General features: G+C 42.1%; 1 protein-coding gene and 1 long non-coding RNA gene across 20 annotated transcripts in view; one reads left to right on the plus strand and one right to left on the minus strand.

The window, feature by feature from the left end:
- Nucleotides 1-23,290, plus strand: part of TENM3 (teneurin transmembrane protein 3) — a 1,294,211-nt gene that overhangs the window by 931,998 nt on the left and 338,923 nt on the right. The window contains exon 1 of one of the 19 annotated variants that reach the window (XM_086703155.1): nt 13,092-13,200. The exons of 16 other annotated variants lie outside the window; for them this stretch is intronic. The gene's annotated coding sequence lies outside the window, so the exon portion shown is untranslated. Of the gene's footprint in view, nt 1-13,091; nt 13,201-13,695; nt 13,854-14,340; nt 14,439-23,290 lie in introns of those variants that run through there. 2 more of the 19 variants (XM_086703153.1, XM_086703156.1) reach the window with 2 other exon arrangements.
- On the minus strand, nt 12,295-13,604 carry LOC147581466 (uncharacterized). The gene is made up of 2 exons (XR_015249937.1): nt 13,116-13,604; nt 12,295-12,609 (listed from the first exon to the last, which is right to left on the minus strand). It is a non-coding gene; the product is annotated as an uncharacterized LOC147581466 (long non-coding RNA).

The raw sequence follows: 23,290 nt of genomic DNA on the forward strand, positions 1-23,290 counted from the left end.
GTGTGAGAGTGACAGGCAGTTTGGACACGTTGCATTAGAATTGCCTGTGGGACAGCCACAGCAAGCAAGGGGAATTATGCCGTAATACAATCAGAAATGAAGAGCTAGGGGAACAGAGAGGAAGAGATTAATGTCAACTAATTGGTCGAGGAAGGCTTTGAGAAGAAAATGGCATTAAACGCGAAAGGATAGATAAAATTTCTGGCTGCCAAAATTGAACGAAAGGGCATTTGTGGTAGGGTTGAATTCAGAACATGTTTTATGTTTACTGTTTATCGGGCATCCACCTGGATGTGCACGCGATGTGGTATATTTTTTATTATAATTTTCTCTAGCATGTGAAGTGTTTATGTTGGACTGTAGTCAGGTTAAATTATATATATATATATATATATATATATATATATATATATATATATATTTAGAGGCTGGGTCACAATGGAGCTTATAAACCCTACTAAGGAATTGGGAGGTTATCTTAATGGCAGTGGGGAGCCACTTAAACTTTGTCAGTCAGGAAATTGATATGATTATATCTGTCATTTTGAAGGATTTTTTTCTGAATGTTGTGTAAAGAGTGTGTCGGAGGAAGCCGGGAATGGAGGCAGGTATGATACTGTAGCCAAGTGAGAGTTGAGGATTTCATTAAGGAGGGCAGTGATTGTAGTGTTGGAATTCGTAAACATAGAGTGGAAGGCTGATGGATGGAGTAATGTGTTGGGGGGGTGGCGGGCAACGCCGACGGAAGAGACAAGAGTGACTGACGTCCGGGTTTCTTCCATGGGCATTTGGCGGGGACACAGAGGTTTTGCTCACTGACACACGGAATGCAGAAGCAATAGGAAGTTTGTGGAAGATGATTATTTTAGCTTTGAACATGTTACATTTAAGATGCCCCTAGGACATCCTATTGAAGACATTAAGTGATTGGATATGAGCCTGGCTGGGAATTGGTATCAAGGAATAACATAATTTGTGAATTAGGCCTTGAGAGCTGACAATGATTATGTAAGTCAGAGCTAAAGAAAAGGTGGCGGGAGTGGGGGGGGGTTGGTGGAGAGAGAGGGGAGGGTTGAAGGGAGAGAGGGGAGGGCATCTAGGCAGAGGGAGCATTGTGAGTCACACGAGCCACAGAAAGGGTAGGGTTCTATCCGAGCAAAATCATATTGCCAAGGGCAAGATGAGCCTCGAAGGGTCTTCTTAGATAATAGGCTAAGGACTGGATTTATTCTGTAGTCAATAGGCAGCCAATGAGGATTTGAGCATGGGAAGAGCGTTTGCAAGTAAGTCGTTAGGAAGACCTGCCTGGCATATGGACTGGAGGAGGAATGCAGAGACCGTGTCAGAGTTATTGACACACCTAGCATAGGGGTAAAGAAATGAGACTTGGAAGAAAGAAAGTTCCAGAGGAAAGAAAAAGAAAACATGGGTGTAAGAGGCACCTGTAAAAATACGAGCGCCATAGCAACTCCTGCCTGAACATGGCGAGAACAGGGAAAGGACGTGACCGTGAGAATCGACAGCTTTCAGAGAAAATGGGAAAATCAGAAGAGGAGTCTGGTGTCAGGAAATAGTAGCTTGTACAGTAGATAGAACTTGATGATTATGCCTTATAGAAATAAACCAGAAGAACAGTATATCAGAATATTTTCTTTGTAAGGTGCTTTTTTGTCCTGTCTTCCTTGACTTTATAAAACTATATCCCAGAGATTAGACCAGATGATATTTTTTTTTCTTTTTCTGTACACTACAAAATTAAAAAAAAAAAAAAAAAAGGCTTAGAAAGTCAAAGGAGGGAGTTAGGTAATCCTTACCAAGAGTGCCAATCAGTCATGTGTGCTGGGCTGGAACGCTAGGGGAACATAGGGCAGCCACAGCAGCCAAACTGAAGGTCTGGGCCCACCGCTTTGGCAGAGATCAATCAGACAATGGATGCAGAAGAGATGTGGGGCATTTCCATGGGAATTACCAGGATGCAGGTTGTTCTTTTCAGCCGGCATCTTTGAAGTCTATAAAAATGCCATTTACAATTCTGGGTATATACCGAGAAGAGTCTGATGAGCGAGTCGAACATACCAAGAATTCTAGATGCCATTTCCACTTACATAGAGGTCTATTTCGGGGGCGGGGGAAGGTGAGGGGAAATCTTTTCATGGTCTTCTCCAGTTCCACGGTTTTATGGAAGTTACGGTTTTTTTCAGGAGAGTCCATTCTCCCTGCCAGGCCACCAGAGAAAGCTATTTTACTTCAGGTGTATTGCCTCAGACAGTCTACAAATACAGTGTTTATGACACGACTTCTTCAATCTTCAGTATTTACGCTGCAGGTGAATTTTTTTCCTTTAGTGACTTGACTTGTGAGTTGATTATTGGTATTGTTGCCCTTTTTCATAAGAGACTGTATTCCAAGAAAAAAAAATTTTTTTTTAATTCCCAATGAAAACAAAGACAGGGGACCCCCGCCTGTGGACCCAAGTGTTACGATGCTTTTTAAGACGGGGCAATTGGAAGCTGCTTGTAATATGGAGATCAGACATTCTGTCTCCAGCATAGAAACACGGCTGGCATCAGCTAAACAGGCAACTGCCTGCCTGCCTGCCTGCCTGCCTTCCTCGGGCCAGATAAAGGCCCAGAAGGAGCAGCTGCTGGCCGGGAGGAACGTGAGAAAATAGGAAATTGATTTGAAATAGGATAAGGAAAAAGGCAGAAGAATGAATTTAAGAATTTTCAAATACTCCCTTTTTAGGCATAAGTAGTTGCTGCCTCTGCAGAGGAAGGTAATCCTTAGTTATTCTCTCATGAGAGTAAAAAAAAGCAGCAAATTCACAGGCAGTACAGATACAAGAAAGACCTGAAGTTGGTTTATTTCTTCATAATTGGAGGAAAATTGAATATTGATTTGTATTTTACTCTTTGGAAAGGCTTCTTGATCCTTTAGAAGTAAAAAAAGAAGTGGAAAATTATAAACATTCTAATTCTACGTTCAGGTAAAGATTTTTTTTTCTCTGCTAGTTACAACAATATTAATTAGATTTCACATTAACTAGAGGGGGCCGGGCAGTTTCACGTTTGATTGTGAATGTCTCAGGGATTCTTAATTTTCTGTGGACAGTGTTTCTTTTGCCTTAACATCTGTTAACACTTTTTTCCTTTGCTTAAGGAAGTGTGGGATGGGGTTGGGGGTGGGGTCATGCTAACAATATTTAGGGGAGATGTCTGGTTTTTTGGGTTATATTTACTGGCTGCCCTGTGAGAAGGCAAAGGGTTTGAGCAATGAGCTCCAAGTTTCTTTTGTGTCCTAACATTTGGTGATGTTGTATGATCTCTTCAAGACTGGCACTGACTCCACTTACCAGGAGCCTTCTGCTTGTAGAACAACTGAAAGTTGTTGATGGGACACAGAGGCATTAGAAGAATGAGATCTTGTAAGATATGTAAATCTTGGCCAGGAAGAATCGACACACGTGATTGCCCCCCATAACAAACACACTCGCACACACCTTGTTACGTCTCTTGGCTTCTGAAAACAAGTCACCAAACCTGTTCTTATGAAGGAAAGAAACTTTCACCTCTTAAATGCATTGGAATGTGGGCAGTATCTTACCACCTGGAATGTTAATATATGGAGTAGAATAAAGATGAGGGGCGCTTGGGTGGCTCAGTCGGTTAAGCTGCTGACTTCAGCTCAGGTCATGATCTCATGGTTCATGAGTTCCAGCCCCTCATGGGGCTCCCTGCTGTCAGCACAGAGCCGGCTTTGGATCCTGTCTCTCTCTCTCTCTCTCTCTCACTGCCCCTTTCCCGTCACCTTCTCTGTCTCTTTGTCTCTCTCAAGCATCGTTAAAAAAAAAAAAAAAAGATGAAAATAGCTGTCTTCTAAATCACATCTGCACTAAGAAGTCAACATTTGGAGATGACCAAGTGGGCCCTTTAACTTATCCTTCAAACAGTTTGATCTGTAAAATGATATTGGATGGACAGGCAACAAAACAATCAGGACAGCGGAAAAGCAGGTGGAAAAAGGAAAAAAACGTTAAGAAAATGCTTGAATCTAAACATCCAATAACTGAAAACTCCTACCAAAAGACATTAAAGAATATTGAAGAAACTAGCCATTTAAAGGATGAAAAAGAGGGGCACGTGGGTGGCTCAGGCCGTGAAGCATCAGACTCCTGGTTTCAGGTCATGATCTCATGGTTGGTGGGTTCGAGTCCCACGTCTGGCTCTGTGCTGGCAGTACAGAGCCTGCTTGGTGTTCTCTCTCTCTCTCTCTCTCTCTCTGCCTCTCCTCTCTCTCTGTCTCTCAATATAAATAAATAAATAAGCTTTAAAAAAAAAAAAAGGATTCAAAAGACCCGAGAGGTTTCTTTTTTTAGAGGGAAAAATCGAGGCCCAGATAAGTTCGGGCTTAGCAAGGTCACACAGCCAATCAGCAGAGTGATGTCTAGAACTCAGATTTTCGGATGCCCAGAGAATTTGTGGAGAAGTGGAGAAATCCCTAAAGGGTGGGCTGTGATGTTTCTTCACCGGTTCCAACCTACCAACTATCGAAGCCTCTCTGTTCCCCTTAGGTTCTTTCATTTTGTGGTGTGGTCTTAGTGATGCCCATGCAAGTAATCTAAGGCACGGACCAAAAGATACCTGCTTATCTGAATTACAGCCATGAATATTCCTGACACTGATTATGACACTATGTGTTTTTATTAAAATCGCTGGAAATAATCACCAGGCTTTTTGTGGAATAAATGCCTAGGTATAATTTAGGACCTTTCTCACTAATCATAAGTTGCCGTTAATCACAACCTCATCTCACTGCTCTTTGCCAGTCAGAAAATTCCTCCTTCTAACCATCCTTCTGAAACCCTGCCAGAAATTCCTTGACAGTAAATTTTACCCGACATCCATACCAGAACACAAACAAAAAAGATACAGCTTATCCCACAAAGACTTGTACCTAACCGTGGGAGCCTTTCTACTTAACGCTGGCTGCTCCTATCATCCGCACTAAAGCTATCTCAGACTGTAGTTAAAGTGACACAGTGATATATTGATCTAATGAGTAATATTATGAAATTAATTCTAAAATACTCGAACTCGTTCTGCCTTAATCTTTACAATTCATTTGAATGATCACATTGTACAAACCTTTTGTTGAAAGTCTTGCAAAGGCCTCTGGCCAAAAATAACAGAGAGCTGTATGTTCATGGTGGTTTCTGTGTCAAAATCAAATTGCCTCCGAGGATGGGAGGCATTGAAACACCTGTGTAGTGTAATGTCAAAAGCGTCACCTGGACACTTGCCTTACCAGGCAGGATGTTTTGTCTTATGTATACACCTTGCTTAGCATCAATTAAATAGATGTCTTTATTTTCCCTTTAATTACTCTAGACCTTTGGAACGACCTAACTCCCTTTGCACTGGTTTTCCAAAGAAAGAGACAGTCCCTGAAGCTTGCTGTCACTCAGAAGCTACAGCCCCCAAGACGAGATACACTACAACTAGAATTTTCCTTCCCTGACAGCCTCTGAGTCAACCTGGCTTTTACTTCATGCCTCCCTCCCGCTTTTTAGAAAATTCATTTCTCCCCCATGTGTATCTATCCCCCATGTGTATTCATTCCCCTTATGCTGCTGAAGCTACCCTAATAAGACCCTAAGTAAGCACATTTGCTTTTTGCAGACTGAGAGAGACCTCATGTAGAAAGTTGCCTAAAAGAACCAGTATATTTTTCCCTACAGGGTATTTTAAGTAATGGAAATACAGTTTTCTACACTAGGTTTAAAACTAGTCTTGCCCTGTGCGGATTAAAGAAGGCATCTCGTGTGAAAATACCTAAGGTGTTTCAGGCACATAATAGGCATTCAATAAATGTGAGTCCAGTTCAAATCTAAGAATTTTGAGGAAAAACACTAGTTTGCAGACTGGCTGTCTCCGTTTCCCCACCCTCTTGCTTTTAAATCTGACTTTCACCCCATTACTCTGCTAGACATTCTTCTCCTTTAGGCCACAAATTGCTTTCTTCCTGCCAAATTCAGGCATTTCACTTCAATCATCGTAAGTATTAATCTGTGACATGCAGCTTTGTTAACCATCACCCTCCACGGTCCCGACCTCAGTTCTTGAAACCTCTCCCCTGGGGCTTCTCTGTTGTGCTACACCCCCTGATTCTCTCCAATTTCCTAGACTTCGCTTTCCGTCTCCCTTGGGGCCTGAACTTCCTTGCCGTGCCCGCCGTATGGAGGTACCCCCCCCCACCGAGAGTCAGTTCCCTCAGCGCCTCTCGTCTTCTGCTCCCAGAAACACCAAAGTTGTGGGATGGATTAGCAAACGCACATCACAGAACTAACGCCCTTCTCTCCACCTCCGAACCCCTGGCTGGCACGTTTAAAGAAATGAAATCCTTGCTTCAGTGTCTTTGCGTTCTCTCTGGCTCCTCGTAGGACTTGTTCCTCTCCCGGGGCCTAAACCTCTAAACCTAGAGCTTGATAACCCAGTCAGTGTGGTTCTCAGCCCCACCCGCACCCCCACACCCTGTGAAGGAGCTTCAGAGAACAGCCAGTAGGATGATAAGAGAGATGAAAACTAGACCCATGAGTAACCAGTAAAATAGAATAAAAGCAATCGAGATTATTTAGCACGGCCACGAGGATCTTAAGGGGAGACTGACACAGAATCTGTCTTCAAGAATATGAAGGGCACTTCGTGAGAAAAATGGTGACCAGCTGCTCTGTGTCTACTGAAGCCTGGGCAAGAGCATTTGGGCGTAAATTGTGGCGTCAGAGATTTAGAGACTCTCAAAATAGAATTGATCACGGTCAACAGTGTGAACTATTGTAATGTGTCACTTGAAATGGATGCGGCCTGGTAGGGCTTTAAAAAAAGAGAAGAACCAACAAACAAATAGGTGGTCTGTGTCTGGGGATCCAGAGGGTATGACCAAATTAGATGACATATTAAGTTTGTGTCCAGTTTTAGAATCCCATGAATCTTAGAATGAAAAAGTATACATTTATAGTTTTAAAACATAGCAATCTCAAATTATCAATGGTGCTAGGTGCCATTAGGTCATAGTCTCTGCCCTCAAATATGTGGGTTAGGTTAGGCTGGGTTAGGTTAAGGGTGTGTGTGTGTGTGTGTGTGTGTGTGTAAAAGAGAGAAAGGGAGAGAGGGAGAGAGAGAGAGAGAGAGGGAGAGAGAAAGAGGACTAAATAATTACAGAACAGTGTGATAAATACAAATGACAGACTTATTTTAATTAGCAAGCATTTTCTTCAATCTGGACTATTTGCTTCCAGTTCAATCTACCCATCCCTAAACCAATATTTGTGTCTCTAGTGCAAGACATTTAGTAAGTGCTGGGGAATCAGCAAAGAAGTGGTCCCTGCCCTCATGTGTTTATGGTCTGGAAGGAGTTACAGATAGGTTGATAGGCAGCAGAACACAGTATGATGAATATTAGAAAAGGGTATTTGCAGAGTTCAATGGGAGCTCAAAAGCGGGGCTCTTAAACTGTTGTTAGTGGGTCAGGAAAGACTAAATGGAAGAACGGACTGCTAAGCCAAGTCATGAACAAGCAGAAATTGGCCAGGTAAAAAGCAGGAGTATCAAGCATATACCTACATCTAAAATGACATATAAAAATATGTGCTTAGACATGATTTATGTTCACGAAATAGAAAAAAAAAATCACTAAAAACGTGTTCCATGTGACTGTGTCGTAAAACTTCCGAAAATAATAATTATTATCTAACTTTGTCAATAAAGACTTATTAAATCAACTGCAAAAAAGTTATCATACTTCACAGGCAGTCTTTTGAAAATGTTAATGCTACAAATTTTCAAGAGCGACTATGGACGTTTGTGTGCTTTCTCTGCTCTGTCCCCGGCATTAAGGATTTGACCTGGTGAATAGCTCCTTGCCTCTGTAGACAATTTCATACCTAATAACTTCAATGAGTAACTGATTCTTGGTGTCTGAACAGAGAAGACACAGTGTTTATAGTAATATATTTAATTTCAAAGGTATATTGCCTAGCTTTTTAACATTTAACTGGAAATGTGTTTGAAAACTAACACTAAAATATGAAAATATGGGTTGGGTGAATGGAATGATGGTTGGAAATCAAGAGTCAATAAAGACGGTCAAAATTACTCTGTAATGAAAACAGTGCGATCATTGTTATTTATCACATTTCAGTTTCTTAAACATGGACTGTCAAAGAATACATTCAAAGGACCCCCACCCCCAAATATATCCTTATTTTCAAAACATAAAAATAGGTTGAACCCAGTAAGTTGTCTAGCATGGACGAATACTGCCATCCCTGGGTGGGCTTAGGAATTAGTCTTTCTGCCGGAGACCTTGTATCCAACCTTCCAGGGGTGAATGGCACTCCCTGTCTCTTGGCCTCTCCTGTGCTCCCCCCATCATGGAGATTTATTCATGGAACTAGGGTTCTATGCACTGGTCTACCACAGACTCCCTTCTAACATCGCCTTTGGGCACTTGGTGATGTGACTTGAGTCCTCAGCTCTAGCTCTATGCCCAGTTCCTGGCATACGTACCCCCCAGCTAACTCTTGCTGACCATCTGGATTTCTCTTGAAGCTCTGCCCTCTTGAACCCCTGTCTTGCTCCCACCACTAGAGAGGAATGATCTCCCTTCCTTACCCCCTTCCCTCCCGCTTGGATACTTGCCAGCACAGGGCTGAAGCTCACTAAGCCTTTTGGATGCAGTGCATTGCTTGATTGCCCCCTGCAAAGAGTCCAGACCTCATCACACACTCCCAGATCTTGCTTCCTCCTCCTCCCTGCCTGCCCAGGCTGTGGAGGACCCAGCATGCTCCTGCCCAAGGTCACCTGAATTAGGACAAAAATAAGAACCACTTCTTTTGATACACAACAAACATGATTGGAGATCTAAAGAGAGAGTCTTAGGTCTTTATCACATAGTATTGGATTTCAGGAGGCATTAGTGGTTTTGGTGAAATAGCATCTTTACAAATAAAGACGAAAACTTACCTTTCGGAAACGATTTTGGATGTGGGTCATTGCAGATAGTTATGAAATAAAAAAGCTGTATCGTGGGTGGATTGTTCTGTGGGTTAAATCAAAGAATCACCTAGGTATTATACTCTCTTTTGGATTTACTCTTAGACATCTGTGAAAATTATGAATTGGACTTTATTATGAGCCTTTCTCTCAAACCTTTATTTCGGTTCCAGTATAAGTGATAATTGAACTCTATTGGGAAAAGGACCCAGAAATATGATTTTAAATACAGCTTTACGTTAGAGCCCACATAGCTGGTGCAGACCTTCTTGCTACCGACAAAATTACCCTTTGCAAAACAGAAGATGAAATCTAAAACTGTATGCACAGCATGTAACAAAGTAATTGTACGATTATTATGTACCTGTTGATGTCAGTGCCCCTTAATTTAGGTGACATTGAGTGCCTCTGACATATTGGTAATTTAAAAAAGAAAAAGTTTACAAATAAATGTGTAATTTGTACCAAAGTCCATTTAGACAAACGAAATCCTAGCGTGACAGAAACATACTGACCTCTGCCACTCCCCAATCAGGAATGTTTAACTATTTTCATTCCACTGCAAGATTCCAGCTTGCGGAGACTACTAGCAATAGGTGCACTCTTGGTTACCTTAACTCCGAAGGTAACTTTAAAACACAGGGAATGGGGCCCCTGGGTGGCTCAGTCCGTTGAGTGTCCGATTTCCGCTCAGGTCACGATCTCGCGGTCCGTGAGTTCGAGCTCCGCGTCGGGCTCTGTGCTGACGGCTCAGAGCCTGGAGCCTGCTTCAGATTCTGTGTCTCCCTCTCTCTCTGCCCCTTCCCTGCTCATGCTCTGTCTCTCTCTGTCTCTCAAAAATGAATAAACGTTAAAAAAAATTAAAAATAAAATAAAATAAAACACAGGGAAAATCACATGCTGTGTCTCTTCCCCCCCCCCCCCCCCAAATCCACAATCAATCAATTTTAAACATGGAAAATCATGTTTTCAAATCTTTGGCGTGGCTTCTCCTGAGGCATTGGATTTTGGAAGCAATCTATCCTCCTGATACCAGTTTTAACCACTGAGTCAATGCTTTAGTGAAATGGTTTAAGCCTCAGGGCTGAATTTAAGCTCTGGTACTCTGTAACTATTTAGACCATTATTACTCTAAGTTCTCGGTTCCTCATCTGTAAAATGGGATAACAATACAAGGGCTTAGAGAAATAAAAAGGGCATGTGTCAAATGCTCAGTAGAGTGACAGTCATATGAAGCGCTCAGTGTCGCTTGTTATCAGACATCCCATGTTCAGTAGAGGTAAAAGGGTTTGATTTTGACTTTATATTAGCATCTCTGACAATACGGTTTCAGTGCCTCATCACGACCAAAAAAGGTAATCCCCTCAGTTTTGGTTAAACTCTGGGTTTTTTTTTTTTTTTTTTCAAGGGTTGGGGCCTAAGTAGAAAGAGGTGAGAAGAAGTCTTAATATTAAAGCTAAGTTGGTGCCAGTTTGAAGTAACAGCTCATTCATGGGCTTTTTTTTTTTTTTTTAAATACAATTTGCTTTGATTTGGTTTGGTTCATGCATTTTTAAAAATCTTCCTTGTGGTGTGCAGTCATTAGGCTTTTATGCCTAAAGAACTGAATTCAGTTCTAAGTAAAATTCATTTAATAGCGCAAGCATGATTCCATGTGGTTATTTATTCACAACATAAAATAGCCACATAATTCAACATATTTAATAGTGTCTGCTCATAGAACTGTGGTGAATTCTGCAGATCTTAGACAAGAAATGCTTAAGTTATAAAAGGCAGTATCCATAATGCTAATTATTCCTGATATCATCAAGATGGCAAACTATAGTACATAGAAGTTTCATGTGGGCCTTATTCTGTGTCTCTATAGAACTCTGTATTAGACTCCTTTATTTCCAAGATGGCAGTGATTTAACGTACGGGTGGGAGTGGTCACAAAACTTGTCTTTTCTCGGGAAGACGTATGTGGAAACCATCCTTCCCTATTCAGCGATAGAAACTGTTTAAAACCACGTCTGTCCCTCTTCTTCCCCATGGGCTGCTGCCGCTGCTGCTCAGCTCTGTTCCAAGTAAGCCCTTGATTATTCTCAAGGGACACCGTCTTTGTGCAATTTGGAAATAATTAGTTTTGTGTCCAGAAAAGGTAGGACTAGATATACGTGTAGAATATTCCAATATAGTCCAGTATAAAAATTGACCTACCTGTATCTGATACTTATAAATGGGCATTGCTTAATTAGCATTTTAAATTGGAATTTTAATAAATGCTATCAATCAGTGACCGATTTACATAGCATTTATCTGGGGAGATGAGGAGGCCAAATATCAATCTTCTTGAGATTCATCTTGGCCCATACAGGGATTTAAGATTTGAAAACCTTTCATTCCTCCCACTAGAGTGTTCCCCTTTGTGTCCTCTAATGTTCTTATTCAAATCCACATCTGCTAATTTGTGTCATCGAAAATCCAGGGGTACGTATCTGAAACGTGGACAAGACCCGCAGGTCCTGAAAAATTCCAGCTGTGCAGTGTTTTACCTATTTAATTGCTCTAAGAGTCCAATTGAATGGCCTAAATAGTTATGTAGTGTTTATTGGCAATTACCTCAAGCAACACCCCCCCACACAAACACACACACACACACACACACACACACACACACAGGAAGAGTCACACACATCACCATGATCTGTGAAACGATCATGTTCAAAATATTATGACTTAGGAAGATATTTGCTTAAGAGCTCCGAAGTCTTTTGGAGCCCCACCAAATATCTATTGTTCTGTTTTTTTGACCCAATTTTACTAAAGAGATTTGCAAAACCCTGAAATAACTTTGAAATTTAGGCTGTGTCAAAGAAATGTTTAAACAATTTCTAGGGTACCTTACTAACGTCCTAATGAAAGGGTGAACATGTTGATCACTCAGGGAAGAACAGACATGTTGGTTGTGATAATCATGTTGTAACAGAATGTTTGTGAGTCACGATTTTAGAGGAGCCATCATGCCTGAAAGAAAAGAACCCTATGGGGTAGAGACTTAAGCGTTGAGTAACACCAGACATTTCCATGTACGATGATGAATGTGTTAGATGAAATGAAAACAGAGAAGGAAAAGTATCCACCAAGAGGTTGATGAGCTGTGTTCCCCTCACCATAGGTAGCATTAGATGTAAAAAGTGACAAAAGTCAAGGTAAAAGCAGTATGCTACATAGGAAAAAGAAATTACTGTTTTTGAATCACAGATTGAGGTGAGAATGCATTCTTTACTGGATCTTACTGATAAATGGAGCACACTAACCCTTTCTTAAAGTATTAATTTTTTGGTTTAAGTCTGTATTTAGACGGCAGTTCGTTCCAATGTGGACTGACAGCTAATCATATAAAGATGTGCTGATTGATGTCCGTTATCGTAACGTCTGCTTCATGTTTTCTGTTTCTTCATACAAATACGGAGGGGTCTTGAGGAATTGGAAGAAAACACGGGTAAATCCCCAAACTCACTAACACACATTCAATTCTCAGTTTAATGGAGGAAGAAGCTGAGGGGGATGGAATGTTCTAGAAAAAAAAAAGACAAATTAAAGGAAGGAGGGACGTTGGACTGGAGGCAATACAAAGATAGTGACAAGAGTGGATCTGGAGGGGGAGGGAGGCAATTTTTAAATAAAAATGGAAGGGCCGCAATACTGAAGTATGTTTTATTTAAAAGTCAAGCTAGTTGGAACACCACGTTAGCTAGTCCAGATCAGGGTTGTCCAGCCGTGGCACATCCTTCAGAGTTCGCTCGGACCCCGTGAGCACACGCCGCCAGCCCCGGGGACCCTCCTCCCTCCCCGGGGTGCGGGCCCGGCTCTCCCCTAGGCGGTCGCCGGGGTCCGAGACCGCGGGCGCACGAGGGGGGCGCGGCGCAGCCCCCGGCCGACCTCAGCGGGCGAGTCTCGGCGGCGCAGCCCCGGGGCCCGCGGGGGGCCGAGCCGGTCCCCGCCGCGTCCCCCCGCGTCCCCCCGCCGGCGCTGTGGACTCCAGGCCCGGTGCCCGGCCCCTCCCGCCCCCGAGGCACCCACCTTTCCCGAGCAGCGCGTCCAGCGAGCTGGAGCACTGAGTTTCGCTGAGGCCGGGGGAGCGCGGCCACCGCTCTCTATGGATTAAGTAAACAGCTCGGCTGGGGGATGCATGAATGGTGGCGGATCGGGGGTCGGGATTCATTCACGCGCCGCGGGAATGAGGTCCTTTTGTGAGCACAGCAAAGTAGTGCTTCTGGAGGAAAGCTGTTTGGCAAAATCTACAGCCACCCAAAAAACCACATTAGAGAATATCGGTGTTTTACGGGCTGCCGGTGTGTGTGCGTGCGTGTGCGTGTGTGTGTTGGTGGAGTACCTCCTATCAGGTCTTCAGAGCACGCCCGTAACCAGTTTTTGGTGCAGTTTTCACACTCTTCGTTTGGGGCATGGCTGTTAAAATGCCCCGGCGTGTGTGTGCGTGTGCGTGCATGCGTGTGTGTGTGTGTGCGCGTGTGTGTGGAAGGAAGGGTCGGAAGGCGGCGGCCGGGCCGCGGCGGCGGGGCGCAGGGCTGGCGGGGCGGCGGCGGCGGCGGCGGCGGCCCGGCGCGAAGGGGTTAAGAGCCGCCACCGCCCCCTCCGCGGCCGGGTGTAAACAGAGGAGCCTCAGCCTATCATGTCTGGCTGCCGCTCGCAGCCGGAGCCCCGAGCCCGGCGCTGTAACATGATACGCTCCAGACCGAGGCAACTTGGCAGCGCCGGGCTCGGCTCCGCACGGCCACAGCGAGGGCGCGCCGCGGCAAGGTGGGTGAGCGGCGGCGGCGGAGGCGGAGGCGGCGGAGGCTGCCCGGGCCTGGGCGGCCGGGCGGCGCGCGGGCTCCTCGCGCGGGCTTCTCGCGCGGCTCCCGGCGTGGCTCTCGGCGGGGCTCCTCGCGCGGCTCTTCCCGCGGCGGGGTCGCTCGCGCGCTCGGCCGCGCTCGGGGACGGCGGGGACGGCGGCGGCGGCGGCGGCCCCGCTTCTCTCCCCGGTGGTGTCGGAATGGGAGGCGGCTCCGCGCGGGTTAGAATCGCCGCAGAGGCAACATTAGCATCTGAAACGAGGTGGCTCTTTAACCCCTGAGGGACCAAATTTGGGGGTTTAGAGGAGGCGAAGGCTGAACTTTCTGGATTCCTCCTCGTCCCTCGGAGTGGTGCAGGTAGCCGCGGGGAGAATGGAGTCTTTTGTTCCCGGTATTTTTTATTAGGTGGATTTTTTTTTTAATTTTTTTAAAGGGTAAATATACAGTCCTGATCCACGAGGTAAAGCTGTCGTTTCTCCTGCATTCGGTGACTTTTGCGATGCGTCTTGTTGGACTCGTGGGGAGCAAATCTTAGCAGTCGTGATTTTGGGTAATTTATGGCTTGGATGTGTTTTAAAATCTGCATTGAGCTTAGATTAATCAGCCCTTTGCTTCCATTAACTAAAATCCATCATACTGATTGCTTAATGGGGAAAGAGGTACAAAATAATCGTGCTAATTAAAAGAGCGGTTTTTCTGTTGCGAAACACTTCGTGTGTGATTTTTGCCAGGAGAGGGTTTTGTACAGCCGAGTCTCTAAAAGAAATCCAACTTTGCCGTTGTGTTTCCATGCAGGTTGCTCCCGGAAGAATAGTTGGGGGCCGGCTGGGGGAAACGTGTGCACTGTCTAGTAAAGTAGAAAGCTTTCTACCATTTATGTGCGTATTGCCAGAGAATAAAACAAAGATCTGTGGCGTCTCTCAGAATGAGAGATGAGAAGTCACATTCCCTGCCTTCCCTGTGCTGGCGTCTCTATCTCTCTGGGATATCTCAGATATGATATGTTAAGAGTCTATGTGCCTGTGTCACAAAGTCATTCTGTCTTCTGAAAGCCTAATATAATCAAATTCAGTGCCTTAAGATGGTGTAGTTGAAGATTTGATCCCTTTCCACTGAAGTGGAAATACTTTCAGTAATTGAAAGCAGATTCACGTCTGGAGTTGTACAAGCCAAGGTTTTCCTTTTTAAAATAAACCTTTTGTTCTCTGGTTTTAAATGTTTCAGAGCTTCATGCAGAGACCCCTCTGTGCTAATTGTTAAAGTAGTCTTGAAGAAAGGATTGAAAATATCCAGAGAAGGCATTTTAGAAATACAGCTAACTTAGCGAGCCTGTCTCAGTAGGAGAGTATTTTAGTGCGGCATATACTGTCTGTGGCCCACATTTTTTTTTCCCCCACCAGATTCCCTGGCGTTAAAATGCAGCTGTACTGGTTCAAAGCCCCCAAAGCCTAAGCAGTGTCCATCTGTCTTAAGAGGTTAAAAAACTTGTGAAATTTGGGTGTGACTCATTTTATACTGTGATCTACACAGTTTGGTGATAAATTGGAAATCAAGTATAAACTATGTTTAATTTAAAGAGATGCTGGTTCTATATGAACCGATGAACTGCAACTTGCCCCAGAAATGTGATTGCAGGTTGTTAACCTGGTGTCTTTCTCCTCTTTGGAGGCTAAGTGTTAAAAGCTTTAAAGAATTGGCCATTAAGGACTGAAATTAGGGTACATTCCAGACAAAGAGGGAATCACTTGATCTCCTATTAGCCGCCAAGATAGAGAATGCCGTTATGGAAGAGTGTCACCTTCTTCGGCACATGGGATCTAAAATGAATTGTGTGATTAGGAGGGAAAAGTTAGAAGAGTTGTACACTGAACAAGGATAAGTGAGAGATCAGAGAGCTAAGGGAAAGGGAGTGTTCCAAATATTTTTAATTACTAGTTTCTTGAACCTGTTGTGCTAATTATTGATGAGATGAGAACGGATGGATTTACAGAGGATAACATGGCAGTTCGATTCCTTGAGAACTGGTTGGTAGCTTTTTATTTTACCTTGCTTCCTTGGCTTCCTCCCAGTTGATGCCCCGAGCACATTAACATAAACGCAAAGTGAGTAACCTGGTTATGATTTAAAAGGCTGTTCGCGTTCACATTTCTCAGGTAAAAGTCCTCTTTCCTAAAACCAGTGTTTGAAACATGGTGCAAGTCTTTGAGTACCAAATAAAATCGTCCCCCATGATGGCCATTGGACGGGTCGCATCACGTTTCTTAGATACAGCGCCTAATGTGCGGCATAAAAGAATTTAATTCTTCTCAAAGACTTAGAAAAAGAAAAGTGACTTAACGTGCACCCTTCCAGATGTCTGAATACTGATTTTCAGTGTAAGATCCTTGTCTAAACACTTAAGCTAACCTTCTTTGTGACTTGTATTTAGTATTAGTTTTTATGTCCTTATTATTATTATTATTATTATTATTATTAATTTTTTTTTACTTGGAAAGGGGATTCACAGGATCTTCTGTCATCTCAAATAATACATCCAATTAATCACGGGACTCCTTTCTTTCATAATGTAGGAAAGTGCAAAGGAGGCACTGTCTAAAATACAGTGATCTTGATAATTAATGCCATAAAATAGATTAAAATGCTGTATCCCAGGTATTTATTTCCTTAAAAGGGCCACCAGAACAGCGTTGCTAAGCACCCGTCACTACTGCAAGTAACAGAAAATGACCCAAATTAAAGAACCTGTTCTGAGCTGTATTCTTGCATTTTCTAAAGTGCATTTCAAAAGGTTTAACAAGACTCATTCAATTAGTGGAGAAAAAAAGATCTATTTTCAGCTCTGATCAGCAATTAAGAGATTGGGCTTTGGAGCATCAGTCTCTTTATGCTTATAATTTATTTTGTTTTCTGGACTTTGACTAAACAATTGTGAATGAAGATTTTTTTTACAAACCACCTCTCTAACAATCCAAATGCAGAAGCCAAGTATAGGATGTTATATTTGTTTTAAGTCTTTATCTAAAGGGGTGATTTTTGTTAACTTCTCCTCATATTAAAAAAGTTTACATTTTACCCTGACGTGGTATATCACTGCTTAACTATAGACTTCTTAACTCTTTGTGCAAATATAGGTATGCATAGATGCACATCTCCATTCCAGCCATGTTTGACCTCCTAGCTTATCCTGGATGTGAGTGCTTTAGCGCCAAACTTTCGAGAAATAGGATATGCTTCCTAACTTAAGGATGTTTGGGTGTTGTGAATTTGGTACCATGAAGGAGATAGAGTGATATGTCTCAGTACGAAAGTAAGTGATTACGGGATTACGGGCAGTAGTTTTTTGTTTTTTGGACTTTTTTTTTTTTTTTTTTTTTTTTACTCTAACGTGAGTTGTACCCTTCTGGGTTAGATCAGAACTTCTCCATAGTTTTGGCTACAAACCCGTCACAACTGTGACCATGTTTAAAGAGCTAGATCTTCCAGTGACCTGGTTTTTTAGCTACACCAGCAACAGACACAAACACAAGTGGTGAAACTTGCAGGCAGAGAGGGAAGAATGTAAAGATGAGGAGGTTAGAGAATAAGAGAGAGGAGCAGGGGGCTTCCCAGAGTTTTAGATGAGGATTACCAGCAAGATTTTGCTGCATCACGTTGATCTGGAAAAGTCTAAAGCATATAAATATAGATGTTAAGTTCTCGATCCTAAGTGCTGTTTTGGCTGTAATCATATACGAAGGGATTCTATATCCTCAAATAGTGACTATTTTGGAGCCAATAGTAACACTTCATTTTTTCTTTAAATAGTATTTTACATTGGAAATTCTTTATATTTACATGTATCGGATTGCTTGACGTTACAGATTTCTCTAGCAATAGAGGATACGGAATACATTAATAGGACTTTCATGACAGTTTTGCCTAAAATAAAAGGTCATTGTGATACACAATTACGTCTAAGATTTTTTTAACCTGTGTGCATTTAGGTATTTGGAATGTGCTGTTTTTTTGACATGTGGAAAAATTTTTCCCCACAGAGAATAATAATTTGATGTGTAGCAGTTATTTGATTATATATTGTTTTACAAGGTTTGGCATGGTATATATTTTAATACTTAAGAAACCAGTTGCTTTAAAATTTATGTGTTGATTTTCGTTACAAACCTGCCTGTTCGGTTACGAATCCTATGTGTTTAAGTTTTGAAATATGTACTCTTAAATCTTTACTACAATGGGGAGAGAACAACTACTTCTTTGGTATCCCAGAAATAGTTTATGGTACACGTATTACTGGCAATAAATTCATTTCACGGGGGAAGAATAAAACTAGAGAAGTACACACAGATATTGGAGGGAGTATCACATCGAAACAATAGTAAGATTTGGGAAGCCACGTGCTATAGTATTTAAAAGAAAAAGAGTTTCCCTCTTAAGAGTTATTTCCCTCTCTTCACATTAAATGCTGTTTCGCGTAAACATCTTGTCTTATACATTTACAAAGCAGAATGGATTATGAAGCCTACCGAAATGAGTAATACAGAACTAACGTGGAAAAACACTTCACTTTTTTCTATTTATGTATGTATATGGGTCACCGTAAACGGTTTTAAATTAAAAGGATGTGTGGGAGTTTTCATGAAATTTTTCATGTTAGTTTCTGCACAGTACCTTTTCTCCATTGTCTTAAACTATATCCGGCAGGCAGAGAGAGAACCTGCTATCTGGAGACCTGTAAAATGTAGCCTGGAACTCTTTTTATGCTTTTTCTCTTAAATAAAACAGAATTACCGTATATAACAAGTTTAACGTTGTTAATCTTTTATAATTATTTAACCATTATTTCATTTTACCTCCTGCTTAAAAGTTGTACATTAGTGGACTAGACACCTGGCTGTGCTCTTAAAAGTTTATTTGTCTTTCAATTCCTGTGATAGTAGAGGGCAGTACATCTCCTTAATTATCTTTGTTCAGGGAAATGCTGAAAGGCCAGGGTAGTTAAACAAGGCCATTTGGATTTGTGAGGTCGAAGTCAGATGCAAGGAAAGTGGTTAAATGCATTATCATCTTATTGAGCCCAGGATCAGTAAAGTGACCTTGATGGAGGTGGAGAAAACCATTTGGCTATTTTATGATAGCCACCTTGTTTGTTCTAGCCCTGACAGATTTTCTTCTTCCTCTGTCTCATATTTCCTTTTTGTTTTGTTTTGTTTTCAAATTTTATTTCCTGTGATTGTAGATTACCAGTGAAGGTGAAGGTTAAAATCAGTTTTCTTTTTAATGACAGTACATTTTCCTCCAGAAGTCTGTTTCATGCATCCCCAGAGCTGAAGATATTCCTTCATTAAAAATTAAGGTGACCAGGCCGACTGACCATTCTGTATTTGCTTTTAAGGATCTTTTAATGACGATGATTAGTCTCTTCGCAAAGTAGCTGCTTTTCCTGCTACTTTTGAAATTGTTTTTGAGCTATTAAGAGGAGAGCCTTGCCAACCTCAATTTTAGCGTTGGGAATAATGGGAATGATGTTTGTTTTTACAAGCGCCTAAGCGTGTTCGCTTGAAGCTTGTTCACGTGTTGGTAGTTCGGTGGCCGCTGTTCTGGACTCCTCGCTTTGCTGAAAAAAGTGAACACAAAACCAAAAGATTTATAGTTTCTATAGTTTCTGTTTCTTAACTTTGTGGTCAATATTTCCTTGGTGAGGTATTTCGTATCGACTCCATTCAAATGAAATTCTTGCTTAAATATTTGAACAAGTATTCAGTAATAGGAAGAGCTTTCTTAAACATGGTGCAAGATGTAGCCTTTTTGGAAACTCCAGTTAGAGCAGTTAAGTGCTGCATACGAGATTTTTGTTTTCCTAGGCCAAGCTGTCAGACGTAACTGGTGGGGGTTTAACCGATGCTTTACTTTTTCCTGAATCCTTTTTTCTTAACATTTAACCAGAACGAAGTACAGATCTTATCGTAGAAAGAAAGAATTGGCCAAGTATCAAAATACCTAGAATACGATTTCAAACTTTATCAGAGATTATCGCCTTATCATCTTGCTATGAATTATGGAACACTAAAATCTAAGGAACTCAGAATCGCCACGAAGAGTTATGACAGGAGAGTCAGATTTATTGATCGCAAGGGATTTAGTGCTTTGAGGACTTCTTATTTTAAAAACTAACATACTGAATGGAAATATGTTTAAGAGGAATTATAAACTCCCCCCCTCTCTGACTCTTCCCACTCTTACGGCCTGCGTTCAGGCTCTTTTCATCTCGTCTTTAGATTCTTTTGTTAGCCCTTCTACCTGGTCTCCTTGCCTCCGTCTGTCTCTTGCTGAATCCAGCTTCTGAACTACCGCCGTGATTGTCATTCGAAATCATGATTCTGACCGTGGCACATCCCTGCATAACATCTTCATGAGGTCTTTTGGATCAAGTCCAAATTCTTGATATGTCTTATCAGACTTTTCACAATCCCACCTCTACCTCCATTTTTATTTTCCGCCTATTCCTTTCCACCCAGGCACCCATGCTTCAACACGTTCCTTTAGTGCTAGTTCGGCCATCTCTTAACCTGTCACAAATCTTTCAGGAGTCCGCTTCTGCGGCATTTCATGTCTGAGGCCTGAACAGATTGCGTCCAGCAAAGCTAGCTACTGCTGTACTTCCATAGTGCCTGGTCCGTGTTTCTGTTCCAACACTTAACACAGGGTACTGCAGTCATGTGTTTACAGTTCTCTCTCCCCCACTAGGGGGACAAGTTCCTTCAGGTCACAGCTGTGTCTTACTCATCTCTGGGTGCCAGTACAAACTATAAGTCTGAGGAAATAGTAGTTACTCAATAAATGTTTGTTGAGTGCTTATCGAACAAAGTATATTAATTATAATTTAGCTTCCTGGTAATGGACGATCATCCTTATGAACTCTGTTACAATATAATCATTTACCCAGGAGCTGTTGAGGGTGCTAAGTATTCCCAGTCTGAGGCTCAGGTCATGATCTCACGGTTCATGGGTCTGAGCCCTGCATCGGGCTCTGTGCTGACAGCTCAGAGCCTGGAGCCTGCTTCGGATTCTGTGTCTCCCTCTCTCTCTGCTCCTTCCCCACTCACGCTCTGTCTCTCTCTGACTCTCAAAACTAAATAAATGTTAAATTTTTTTTTTTAAATATTACTATTATGTATCATTTTGGGGTCCTTACTACGCAAAATGTTTTATACATGCCCTCTCATCTTATTCTCACAACATCCCTTTTAGAAGGGATTTCTCCCTTTTACTGATGGGAAAACTGTTAGAGAAGTTAAGTAAATTCAAGGTGACACAGGCCTTAAATGGTAGAACAATGATCTGAACATAGTATTGTGTGATTTCAGACCTGTTCCAGATTTTACATTCCTTCTTGTAAGAATTTTTAACTACGTGTGCAGCTCAAGCGGAGGTATAATTTTTAAGATGCATTTTTCATTTTCCTCTCTCGTCATGCTGTCTTTCACTTCTTATTCCTCTGTCATTAAACAGCCAAAGCTATTTTTGTTGTTCTTGTAATTTTTGCATAAAAAGGGAATAGAAGCTTATGAACAAAGACTATTCTCACAGCTACCTCTGTGAATTTTGGCCCTTTTGGTTTATTACCTTCATTTCTTTGCATTTCTGGTCAGGTGAGATTTTGGGGTAAGTGGGGTCCCAACTAGTGTTAAGTGTTTAGGTGAAGCAAAACGTTCATTTCCACAATTAAGGACATTTAAAAGGAGCCAATAGTTCATTGAATCAGAACACTAAATTTGAATAAGAAAAAAATGCTAGCATTGCATTGGCAAACATCATATTTAATGAGACTTTTCCGGGTGACTGATGTAGGGAAGACTTTCTTTTTTTTTTTTTTTTTTTTCAACGTTTATTTATTTTTGGGACAGAGAGAGACAGAGCATGAACGGGGGAGGGGCAGAGAGAGAGGGAGACACAGAATCGGAAACAGGCTCCAGGCTCTGAGCCATCAGCCCAGAGCCTGACGCGGGGCTCGAACTCACGGACCGCGAGATCATAACCTGGCTGAAGTCAGACGCTTAACCGACTGCGCCACCCAGGCGCCCCGGGAAGACTTTCTTTAATGTGACCATTCGGAGGAACAACCAGCAGCCCTTCAGAGTTTTTCTTACCAGAGGGCTAATCAATGTGGAAGGTTGGAAAAGAAACCCCAGCTTTCTCCTCTCCTGCCCCATCTTCATCGACATTAGGAGCAAAAAAAGCCCACAAAATTGTAAAAAACGGTTTTTCTAACGTCTGTGAAAGCGAGTAGGAGTAGAAATTTTCAGACCTGAAGAGACGCCTGAGATCACCTCGTCCAGACCACAGGTCGTATGAAACGGGAAAGCGAGGCCTGAGAATAGCCAGCGTTTATTGTTAGCGTTTCCTAAGCGCTCAACCCTTTGTACAGATACTTCATCTCACCTTCAGAGCAACTCATGGACTTAAATACTCTTATAATCTCCATCTTCACGATGTGGACATGGAGGCAGAGAACCGTTAAGTAAGTTGCTGGTTAGAGGGAAAGCACACACCTGAGACGCGCTCCCGCCTCCCTTGGGAATGACCTTGAGACACTACGTCCCTCCCTTGGGAAGTGACCGGGGCCCAGGGCCTCTGACCTCCTGTCTGCTTTTTGCCTTGGCAGCAATTATTACGGGATGGTAAAGGACCACATTTGTTGCAGGACGTTTATGAAGGAAATATTCTGCCTCCCTATTTTATAGATGAGAAAATTGAGGCTTCAAGAGATTAAGTGATTTGCTTAAGGTTTATTCATTTACTGAAGGACAGAGGCGGGTGGGTCCTAATGTGGAAGTTCTAGCCTTCATTACTGAGTTCTGCCTCCAGGTTAAGTTAAATTAGGTTTTGTTTCAACTGTAGTCCTCACGTTGCTTTACATGTAAGTTCTCTTTACTGTCCTAGAGTAGAAATGTGCCTGTATGCAGCCTTTCGTAAACGTTGGGATCATTGAATGTTGCAAATATTTCCATTTGTTCAAGGCGAAGCATTTATCAGCAAATACTTACTGAGGGAATATGTGTTTAGTATTGTACTCTGCTTTTAATACTATTTAGATTTTTTTTTTTAGTGAACCATAATCATAAATGATCATCTATGTTATGGCTAATGTCCACTCCCTGATTAATATCCGGCAATGATTAGCATCATTGATTAGAAAATTAGTAGATTATGCCTTTATTGACACTTCTATTCCCTATTTAATGGTTTGTGTATTTAATTGATAGCGAATGCCTTCATTGTTAAAGGCTATTAACACATCAAAATGGTATTTATTGAACCTGGCAAAATGATAAATTATATTTGTGTTTAGTCCTTTGCGCCCAAGGCTAATCTATTGGTGGTCTTGTTTTTTTTATAGTTTTGGCC

This window comes from Puma concolor, chromosome B1 (assembly GCF_028749965.1).
Source record: "Puma concolor isolate L17-30 chromosome B1, mPumCon1.1.hap2, whole genome shotgun sequence".
Classification (NCBI taxonomy): domain Eukaryota; kingdom Metazoa; phylum Chordata; class Mammalia; order Carnivora; family Felidae; genus Puma; species Puma concolor.